We start from the raw sequence: 12,159 nt of genomic DNA on the forward strand, positions 1-12,159 counted from the left end.
AAACAGCCATTTAATGGAAGCACATCCACTAAGCCAATCTTTCCTTTTGCACATTCTTTGTGAAAAGTATGAATAATTTTTTGTCCTTTATTTTGCCGTAGATCCGGTAGCTAAGGTGTTGGTCTCCCACCCTTCAAAAGAAAGGCGTGAAAATTGTTTTATATTCTCCAGAGTGGCGTCATCTTACCGCTTTGCTGTACACTAAGTGCGTTTTGAATTCACGAATGCACGGTGCGAACGTACATTCGCATAGGAATAATACAGCGACGTAAAAAGGCTGCGTAGTCATCTGGACTTATTATTAATCAATCTATGATTGTCCTTAAGTTATTTTGTTGGTCAAACAGCAAAAACAAGTGTGGAGATACCAGGGATTGAACCTGGGGCCTCATACATGCTAAGCATGCACTCTACCACTGAGCTACATCCCCCACATTGGCACATGGGTGGCTAGTGGCTTGATACCGACACCATCTAGTGGTACGCCGCTAATGACATTGTTGGCAGCTAAAAGTCCATCAAAGTCCATCGGCAATGTAATCATCACTCAGTCAATCTAATTGTCCATTAATGCCCATTTTGCTGACGAATAACGGAAACATTGACGATGCCCATTTCGCTGATGAATGACAGATTGACGATTATTCGGCTTAAAATACTGATGGATTGACGATGACAGACGTGCTCGATGAATGACGGATGCTCAAAATTCACCGATGCACCCACCTAACATGTTCCGATGATGCTCATCTTCTACATGTCAGGCAGGTGAGCACACTAGCATGGAAATAATTTGAAACCTGAATTAGCATTTTGTTTAGCAATTAAAAAACAAGCTTCCAACCAAAACCAAAATATAATGTACACAACATAAAAAGTACTCTCAGTGTACAGTGGTACCTTAACTTACAACTGCACCAATTTACTAGTTTCCGAGTTACGAGCTGAGCTTCATGCCACATAATCCTCTCAGCAGACGGTGTCTGACTCACAATTTGAGATACACGTAAATTTTGTTAAAATTCAGCTACAGAACTAATTTAACTTGCTAGTAAAGATACTACTTTGTCACCTCACCAACCACAACATTATGAGTATTTCATACACTCAGTACAAGAGCTGGATCAAACATTCTGCCTTTGCATATATAATGACGCTTTCTGCATTGCAGCGGTGCCAAACTCATAATTACAGATGTGTATAACTTGGTTACCTCAGTTACCTAATATGAGAAATAAATGGATACCTCTGCTGGCTCTGCTGTTCAATTTAAAGAAAAAATATTATCTTTATACCGGCAGAATACTGTACAGTCATTGGTACGGTGTTGGAATGGGACCTATTCCAGTAAATCAACATGCAACTTCAATCTTTAGAGTATTGGTGTTGGTAGCACTGTTAGGTTTGGTTAAATTTGCTTCAATGTGACATTCAGTAATACAATTGCATTATTGCATAGAGGTCTACTCACACGCAATGAAGAACAAAAGTAGAAGGGGGGGAAAAAAGCATAGCAAGGACAAATGTTTTAAAATTGTGGGGCACTCATCAATCTTTCCCCAGATCAATTTTCCAAAGGCCAAGCGATCATGAATACAGCTTGAATGGGGTTAATCTGTGGAAATTATTTTGTTATTAATAATAATTTCTCAAATATCTAATGGCTCGTAAAGACGGACTATATCCTTAATCAAAGCTGATAGGAGAGTCCGTCTTTGTACATCAGAAAATGTCCTCCCCTGGATTGCTCGAAGTGGTGTATGGATTTATTTCCTATAAATAATCTCACACGAAATGCTGTCATCTAACCATTCTCGCTATAAAAACACCTTGGCTTGATATTTTTGTACTTAGTAGTTTGCGTTTTTCATGAACCTATTTATGTTGCGCTTGAATCAAATTCAACTACTAAGTGGTTAATATGCGTGTGCGTACACGTATGTGTGAGCGCATGTGCGTGTGTGTGCGGAGGTTTGACAGGTACTCGTTATGTTCTGTTCTGACAATCATATTGCGAAGAAAATAGTGTATTACATTTATTCTCTGTTATTATAGCAGTGCTTGAGTGTGTATGCGTTGAGAAGTTGAGACAAGCATAATGAAGTAGCAGAAAGCTGCCTTCATCCGCAGACCCCTTAAACAAGCAATTATGGTTAATTTGTCCTTTAAACAGACATGGGAAGTCATTTGTCTGAAAGCACACACACAAGCACACACACAAGCACAATGGGAGAATGTTCATGTCTAAACCTCCCCCTTCACAAACACTTAGAGCTAATTATTGTTATTAACATCATGGTTGAAATCCCTCCGCAAGGACATGTCAGCACACTTCAACATCTGCACCCTTTTTTACTTTCATGGAAGAAATGAAAGAAATGGGGGAGGAGGAGGTGGGAAGAAGTGACACATAACGATATCTTGGGATCACCTTGAGAAAGCAAAATCAAAATGTACTACTTGTCCAAGTCCTTTTATTTAACACACAGTGACACTGTTTCACCACACTCGTAATGGGCTCTCGAAATGCATTGGCCCAATCCAGGCATGAATATTGATTTAACCATAAGCAGCACTATTGCCATTATCGGCAAAACTATGCTTATCGTATCATCATTTTCGTCACCTGCAATCATGTACAAGAATATGACAATGGTAATATGTTAAATATAATTGTAAGCTATAAAACACTGGATAATGGCTTCATTCATATTCATGATCAATGCCAAACAGATGGGAAAGATCAATAAAGCATGTGTGCTTAAAATACATGAAAATGCATGTGAATTGAAGAAGCGTGTTGAGCAAGCTGTTTGGAAAATTCCGTGAGTTGAGCTTCAGCTTATTAAGATGACTTTTAACATCACTCTGCCTTACGGGTGTTCAAAATGGTTTGGTTTGCCCACATCAATGGTCAGTGGTTATCTATAACATCAATGCTGGTTGTTCGTGAAGCACCCGCTAAATAACGTAATAGTGTAATAGATGCAACTTGACTTGAACTGGACTAATTGTCCTAATGGAACCACGAAAGTGAAACAGTAAAACAAGCTTCATTTGTTTCATGCCATCTATAGACTATGTATAAGGCTATGTTTAGTCTAGTTAGCATGTTGCATGGCTAACTCAATAGCTAACACCACTGCCGTCGTCATCATAGAAATCTTGATTTGATCAACAGCTCTGGCTCACTGTTGAGCTTTCCTTTTATTTTCTCTCTTTTTTTTTTAACCTTGTTTGTGTTTTTTAACCTAAATGCTCTCTATACATGCACGCATGATCTTCGCCGGCACAGAGCCAAACTTTCCGTATTTGCCGTTAAGATCAGCTGTTGGCGCGCCTTGTCAGCGCTACATTAGCTCCGGGTGCAAAACCCATTGTTCCCCGTGAGGTGAGGAGGAGGACGGGGCATAGAAAAAGGTCTGTTTTCCTGAGAATGGTAGATCTATGCCAAAAAGACGGACGAGCCAACTTTGGTAACGGTATGGGGTAGATGCCACAGACTTCCGAATTCCAGATTTACACATCAGCGCCGTTTCTGGCCACTGTTGGTCCTGTTCCAACACCCGCACCCCCACCCTTGCGCCCCCAAACCGCGCGCTCTTGCTCATCGTCAAGAGGGCGTCTCGGCTATCTGAAATGCTTCGGACACTGAAATAGACATTACACACTCGCAGCCTCGCAACCGTCGACGGGAACGCGCAACCGAGGGGCACAAAGGCGGAAAAGCGAGTACACACGTCGCAAACCGGAAATGGAAACATTACATTAGGACTTCCAGGAGGCAACGCCGCTGCTGTTTACAGCGTCATGGCTAACAGTGCTAACACCATACATTTTTCCTCCTTACACGATATTTTTTTGGTGTCCACTATTACTACTCAAACAATGCTAATTTTTTCATTGTTAGTGATGGGATTTATGGCTCTTTGACGAGAGTCGTTCAATAAGGAACTGTTCACTTAAAAGAGCCGTTCAAAAGACTGGCTCTTTTATGCTTTTTAGCATTATTTTGAATCATCAATGTTTTACCCATAAAATCAACACTGAGGTTAGTGATACATTGCAATTCGGTTCCCATCGTTCACATTGAGCGACACAAACAATGTCTACAGAAAGCTAGCACTATATGTGGAAGCCTGATCATGGTAGCAGTGATTGTTGTGCGAAGGCATCGTGCATGCCAATCAGATCCACCCCTTCCTACACGCAAATCACGCACTGTGCGTCAGGTGCCAATCGCCGTCAGATTTAGACCAGTAATAAACTACAGTGAAATTAATCTTTTAAAGTATGGACTCTTAGACACTAACAATAAACACTCAGACGGACACACAATAAACTGTCAGATCACAGGTTTGCCCTTTTGATCCCCTCCCCTCATTGTCTCTGACAGTTGGCTTGCTGCTTACTGGTCCTAAATGAATTCATATTTCTTCTGGGCACTTGAATTTGTCACTTGACTTCTCTGTGTAATGCTCACTTCTTAAAGACTGTGACAATGCGTGCGTGTGCAATGTGCTTGCAAACCTGCTTCACACACTTGCGTCGTGGATGAAAACACATGGCTAATAGAGTCACCGACTGTCAGGCTGCCAAGTCAGGCAAAAGATCTCCAGATGGCCTCCATGATGAACCTGTCAAAGGTGATCTTATTTTTCTGTCAAACACAATATAAAGGCCTGCCGAATCATGACTAACAGAGTGGAGAAAAACAAAAGCTGGCAATATACAAGGTCCCACTGGTGTCCTTGTAAAACCAGAACAATCTTACAACTGTAGTTAAAAAGGATCCAAGCACCTGAAATAAAAGTGTGCAATAGTATTCTGGAGATCAACCTTGTTTGCAGTGCTTGCTACAGCAAATTATTTCCACCTACTGGCAGTTGGTCAATAGAGGGTGCTATGCTGCCACCCCACCACAGATAGGGGTGCAGCTATTAACCGGATTATCCGAGGTTTTTAAACGTCAGGTTTATATGACCGCAGCCGTTCAACAACACCGGTTATTTCCACTCATAACAGTCCGTCACCTTAAAACCCCTTCAGACCCATAGATGGTCCCAGTAGACGTGACATATCCGCGTCTAAACCAATAAAATGCATCATTTGGGTGATGTCAGCACTTCTGGTTCATGATTGGATCTTAACTAACAAATCACGAGTTGATTGGCATGATGTTCATGTTAAAAATGTTGCACATACAGGTGCTTGTCAAAAAATTCGAATATCTTCGAAAAGTTGAATAATTTCCGTAATTCAATTCAAACTTTCATAGATTATAGATTCAGGGTACCCAAATTAAGTGATTTCAAGTATTTATTTGTTTATTTTTACATTATTTGATCTTCCAGCTCATAAAACCCATGAAAACAGGATGTCAAAAAATTTGAATAATGTGAAGAAATCACCATGCATACTTCCCAGTCTTTTGCATGGACAAAAATAAGATGGATAGTATTTTCAAAACAATATGTCAATCTTCAATAGTTGGTTGGATTCCCTTTGCCTTACTCAGTGTCTCGATGCGCTGTGGCATTGCCTGGGGGTCCTGGAAGCCCAGGCTTTCTTGATGCTTGATGCATGCTGTCAGCTCTTTGTTTTTGGGTCCAGGGGCCCTCATTTTCCTCTTTATAATACTGTATTACATGAGAAAAACGAGGGCCACAATACAGGACTATCAAGAGGAGAATGAGGGCCACCAGACCCAAAAAGCAACAGCAAGCATCAAGAAAGCCTGGGCTTCCGGGACCCCCAGGCAATGCCACGGCACATTGAAGCAGTGGTTCGCTGCACCGATCCGCCTGTCGATGTCCCACTCCCTCCTGCCCTCACTCGTGAACAAGACCCCAAAATACTTGAACTGCTCCACTTGGGGCAGGATCTCATCCCCGAACCGGAGAGGGCACTCCACCCTTTTGCGACTGAGGACGATGGTCTCTGATTTGGAGGTGCTGATCCTCATCCCAACCGCTTCACACTCGGCTGTGAATCGTTACAGTTCATTCAGTAACTCTTGCTAGGAAAATGCACAATTCTATATGACAGAATAAAGGCCTGTATGACAAAATAAGAGTTTTAAAAAGAAAAAAAGAAAAAATACATAATATAAATACAGGACCTAGGAGTGACCAGGACCATATCAACTGCATAGCAACTGACAACTTCATCATTACAAGGGCCATAGCCACCGCATAGCAACTGACTTAATCCTCACATGGGACATAGCAACTGACCACTTCATCACCAGAAGGGACACAGCAACTTCATAGCGACTGACAACTTTATCATCTCGAGGGACATAGCAAAACTGCATAGCAACTGACAATTCCATCATCATATGGGGCAAAGCAACTGACAATTCCATCATCAAATGGGGCAAAGCAACTGACTTCATCCTAAAATGGACATAGTAACTGACAATAACATCATTACAAGAGACATAGCAACTGACAACGTCATCATCTTCATCAACACAAGGGAGCAAATACAGGACCATAACAGCACAACGACCCCATGACCGGACCCAAAACAGTTATAACATTACTTGCGCCAAAACTTAAATGTGGTTCCAGCGTAAAGTTGACTTCCTGACTCCAAAATTTCTAATAAACTTTGAGTGCAAGTTCATCAACAGAAATGTATAATCGGCTCTAAAACATAATAATGATTCACAATATTCCCCCCAATGCTCTATAGACGCTATACATGTATAGTTTCCTTTTTTACAAGGTGGTTATAATTTTGTTGGATTTTATGAATTAGTGCAAAAAGCTTTTTTTTCCCCCAAGCTCATTTAATACCACCAAAAAAAAAGCACATAAGAGTATGCGCTATGTGTCATCGTCCAGTAATTCTATATCTCTCTTACATGAGCTCTTGGAGAATATGGCGCAATAATATGCAGCATAAAATCAATGGCTTGTTTAATTCAAATGGGGGGCAGCAGCCGTCCTTGTTATCCCATTTGACACACCATTAAACAGCTTGAGGAATAAACATTATTTTTAGCTTGATCACGGATTCACCAGGCACATCATTGCTATAAAAAATAACATGGAGCAAGCTCATTATTATCAACCTGTGGTCTAGATTGTTGACCTACAATAACTGTACATAAAAAACACTGCCGTACTCTTGAGTGCCCAAAATACTGTACATCATTGTGTAGTGACTGTTTTTGTTTGTTTGTTTATCGATGTATCTGAACATACAACGGATGCACTGTGCAATCGTCAACAGACTCTGGCCTTCCTTTTGTTTGTACAGACATGTCATTTTGTATATGTTGCCCTTGATAAACTTTCCCTGAGGTGATGTCAGAAATTAATTTCTTTTGGTCTTTAATTGTAGAACATGTGTCGTGTCCCCCCCTAAACATCAGCCCCCATGCATTCCCCAACACTGTGATTTTTCAAAGCTATTTTAAGACAATGTGTGATTATCTGTGACATTGCTTGACATGTGCCTCAAGGCTGCTTCTGTCTTCACTATCTCTGCTCGCTCGCTCCCGTCTGCCTCGCTCTTTCTTCCTGTCTCCCTCTAATCAAAAAGCCAAACCAGGCAGAGAGCTCAGAGCAAATAACAAGTCACTCCCTGTGGATGTTTGAAGATGACGGAGGGACCGGAGCGACGAGGGAGGAAATGCACTCTGACTGTTCCCTGTCTTGAAGTCAACACAATGTTTTACTCTCTATTGTTGCACCAGCTTTTCTTCCGAATTTCTGGCATCTGTGTTGTGTTGTGAGCCGCATGTGTGTTATATGTAAGGAGACATTCCTGTTTCCACACTTTTAACTGAGACAATAGCCAAAGTCGGGTATTAATTGTGCACCAAATCGTAGCATTCACAAATGAGATGTTTTGATCATCAGCACATTATTAGCTCATGACGACAAGGACTCCCTCACCGCCTTCCAAATGACATGAACATTGGATTTAAGCTTTAAATTGGGCAACTGAAAACTTTGTTTTTTCAGAACAGAAGCAAAATAACTACATTGGTCTCCAGTCGCCTCCAATCTAAAACTCGCACATTTTGCAACCAAACTCTCCAACCACCTCATTAAGAAGTTTTGTAGCAGCACTGAGACCAAACATGCTAAACACAGTCATTAATTGTGGAACTACAAACACACATGCTGGCAGTGGGTTTGTGCTGGTAGTGATGCCGAAAACATGGTCCATGGACTGACTTTTACCAAGCATAATAATGCTATGATGGTCACTTTAATAATATGTGGTGCTCTTTGTACAGGGATAGTGTTTCAAGTGAGTTGCCTAAAAGGGCATAGAGTACCCATTGTTGACTTTTTTTTAGGGTGTCAAAATAAGTGTGTTAATTTTGAGTTAATTTAAAGTTCCTTTAACTACACAATTTTTTTAAATGCGCGATTAATGACCGCCCCTCTTGGAAAGCATGTACTGTACTGGGCAATTCCAGTCGCATCCACATCAAAATTTAGCAGCAAATAAATGTAATAATAATGCATATATTCGTGGGGACTCGGGTCAAGTTGTATTTTACCATTTTTAAAATGTGCAAAATTTCACAAGTTATTCCATGTTAAAGATTAGACAGCTCTTAATATGAAAAGAAAAAAAAGCACTGAGCTGTCACCAACGTCGTACAAATGCAAATATGCCATCTAGTGGCAGACAAATTACCTCAACACAAATCAATGTAATGGTCTTTCTTAATTTTTTACAGTAAAGTACATCGTTTAAATCATGAATTATTAAGAAATTAGTGTATCGATGATTAAATGATAAAGCCATATTTCTATTAGTTTAACATTGTTCACACTTTTATGTTAAGAGTATGAAAACTTAGAAAAAAATATTTTACTGTACATTTTATTGCACATTTGTAACATGTAAAAGGGGTAATTGATTGTGAGTTAATTATTGAAGTCATGCGATTAATTATGATTTAAAAAATTAATCGGCTGACACACCTACAGTTTATTTACATTGTGATCCTCCCTAATCAGATATTTTACTTCTTACGACACACATGTTCGCAATTTATCTGAACTTACACTATAGGTGACAAAAATCTTGTGTTCAATCCTGTTTAACAGGATGTGAGAGTAAATCATTTTCTGGCACCTGAGTTCTTTTCAGCGTGCACTCTAATCTACTTGTCCAATGTTATGCTTCAGCATGGTATGGGGACAACCACCCACTTCCCCCTTCACCTGAATTTCTGCACTCATCAATGACAGCAGTTAGATTACTTTGTGAGGCGTTGCATGATTTCAACTATTTGGGCTCTATTTTCATATATAGAAGTACGTGTGTCTGGCGTAAAAGCGGGCGCCACTCGAGTTTCGTGCTGGGGCAAATCTAGCTAACATATTAGAGACCACATTGCGCCTCTCTGGGCGTTTCCGGCGGCTTAAGATGTCGCACCCCTGACATGTCTGGCAATTTGGAAATAGATAGGAGACTGCACTTGGCTTATAAACGTGCACAACTTAATGTTTGTGGCGAGGCAAGTATAGTTTAGCATGTTTGTGAATTTGGTAGACCACGCCTCCACGGCACATCTCCAATTTGTTGACAAAAAGTAGATGAGATTTTAGATTTGGTAAACCAAGTATAACTAGTGGTGCAGGTGGTTATATGCTATTTTGGTGGATTCGATCAAAGCACATGGAGACAGATTTGGTCATCTATTTCATTCATAAATGTGACAACAAAGTGGTGCAATCATTCAGAAGCATTATAGAAACTATAATACTGTATACAACTAGAACCATTATCGTCTTAATAACCCCACCCTGATCACACGGAACTGTTGGGGTGGCCACACACACGGACGCATGGTCATGTGTGCAAGGCGATCTCCAATCCATGTCAATGCACGACCAACTACATCATCCGCAAGGAGAGATTTTGCAATTTACCGGTAAATGTTACTCACAGACCTCAGCGAGTCTATTTTCTGTTTCCGCAACATCAAGCCCGGCGTGAGCCCCGATCCCGCAGATTTTAATGTCAATGAGGGATTCCGGTACGATTCGCCAGAAAAAGGCTTCGTTCCATCCCACAACGGTGCAAAACTGAGCAAACGCCCAGTTACTGAACAAAGTCTACAAAAATACAAAAAGACGGAAAACTCTACCCATGCTCACAGTTTGACCGAAGCCTTTGAGTTATGTTGTTATTATACCAAAGAGCCACTGAAAAGAAAATAATAATCACAATAACGTTTATTTCCATAGTGACAGTTCAAGCAATGTATTGTGTCTCCATTTTTCATAGCAAAGCGGTCGTTAATAAGAAGTAAGCTTGTCTGGTCTGAGAGTGGCTAGAAAGCCGTATTATTATTATTAGAGCAGAATGCAATGGCAGGCAGTGAAACATTGATGAAATTACCCGTCTACCTTCCCTCAAAACGTTGCTCATGTATCATAGCCGAAACAAATACCACATAATTACATAATTAATCAGATCACGTATGTTTCCTCTTCTATACTTTCATTTTTTCCCCCTTCGTTGGTACAAGAGTCAAATGCATGTAATCACTGGTTCTGTAATCGGATCAGGGCCATGTAATTCTTCATTTTCCAACAGCTCCCCGGAGCAACGGATCCGAGAGCGAGATGAATGTGGATTGGGCCTTGCCCCTCGTCTCCCCACTTTGCTTTGACTAAATGTGGCTCCTTCGCTGTGGTTAACCGCGTGGCCGTGTAGCCGCTGGCAGCTGCGTCTCCCGCCACAAGACAATATCTCTCCTTCTCACTTGTCTCTCCATCTATTTACCAATCCATCCATGCCCCAACATCCCTGTCCTCCTCCTCCTCCCTTATCCTCTTTCCTCCTCCTCGTCTCCCCCAGCCACCCTCTCCTCTCCCTCCAGTGGCGACACCAACCATCAGGTCCCATCTATCTGTGTGTACGTCAGCAATTAGAGCGCTGTGGCAGCCAAATGCCAGCCATATCCCCAAGCTAACCCCCGCCCCCTCCCTGTGCACACACACACACACACACACACACACACATGTTCAAAGGATGTGCCCGACAAAACAGCAAGAGAGCAAATCACACCATAATTTACAATCTTGCTGTGCTAAAATCTCATTATATCACAGACATATGGATATGGCGGCATGCACGTCTCAGAAGCAGGAACTATAAATTCCACCTGTCGTAAATTATTAAAAAGAAAGACAGACATGACCGTTTTGCCTGTCCAGCTGTAAAGCACAACTCAAACATGGTTTGTTTAACAAATTAAGGCTCATGTGGTGAAACACGTCAGATAGTTGGTCCTGTCGTACTTTAAAAGAGGCTTACTGGACCACGTCATGTACCAGACAGATGTTTCTCTAAGGAGACGTCTCCATCGATTTCTACACTAGAATCAGGGCTGCACCGGCACAAATAATCGGCCCTGGCATATCGACTTAGGCCCGCCGGCCCAGCCCTATTCCTGACCACCCTTGGCTACCATGTTGATTTGTTCAGTTTGCTCTCTATATTGTAAACTGATTAATTGTCTGCTCCCTCTAAATTGTGGGCTGGTCTCTTGGGGTAAAATGGAGAAGAAAAAAATTGAATAGCACCACATCGGCCCCATAATACACCGGTCCACCGGGCATCAGCCCTGAATGCCAGATGGCTAGTCCAGCCCTGACCAGAATTCATAAAACATCTTCATACAGCACAAGTCCTAACCTGCTACCAAACCTTCCTCCCAATTTGAACGGTGTGTGTTTGATCCCAAACCGGTGAGTAACTTAACTTTTTAATCAACAAGTAAAAATTCCTCCAAAACTCACCTTTCAAAAATTAATTGACAATTTCTGAGTGAAAAAACTTTACTAGGTTTTTCAAGTACATATCACCAACCATTTTTACTACATACCAGGTGAAAGGCTTACATGAAATATGCGCCTTTTATAATTAAATGCATACCTAACTTCATTGAGCCATTTTCAACAATAAGAAACTATTTTGTCTCTAACGAATGTGATAACTTCATTATTTTTCATGACCAATTAATACCTTTAAAAATTAATGTTGCCACTTGCTGTCAAACTAAAGATGACATCACCTGTGCTGAGGAAACAGGTAACGACCAACCGTGTCTCAATTTGCTAACCAAACCCAGAAAACAGGTGAGCAGTGATTGGTCGCTACCGATTTCCT

At 41.2% G+C, this 12,159-nt stretch overlaps 1 non-coding gene across 1 annotated transcript; it reads right to left on the minus strand.

Annotated features, from left to right (window-relative positions):
• Window positions 1-359: 359 nt before the first annotated feature.
• Window positions 360-431, minus strand: trnaa-agc (transfer RNA alanine (anticodon AGC)). The gene has a single exon. It is a non-coding gene; the product is annotated as a tRNA-Ala (tRNA).
• Between the last annotated feature and the right edge of the window lie 11,728 nt (window positions 432-12,159).

This window comes from Vanacampus margaritifer, chromosome 2 (genome assembly GCF_051991255.1).
Source record: "Vanacampus margaritifer isolate UIUO_Vmar chromosome 2, RoL_Vmar_1.0, whole genome shotgun sequence".
Taxonomy (NCBI): Eukaryota; Metazoa; Chordata; class Actinopteri; order Syngnathiformes; family Syngnathidae; genus Vanacampus; species Vanacampus margaritifer.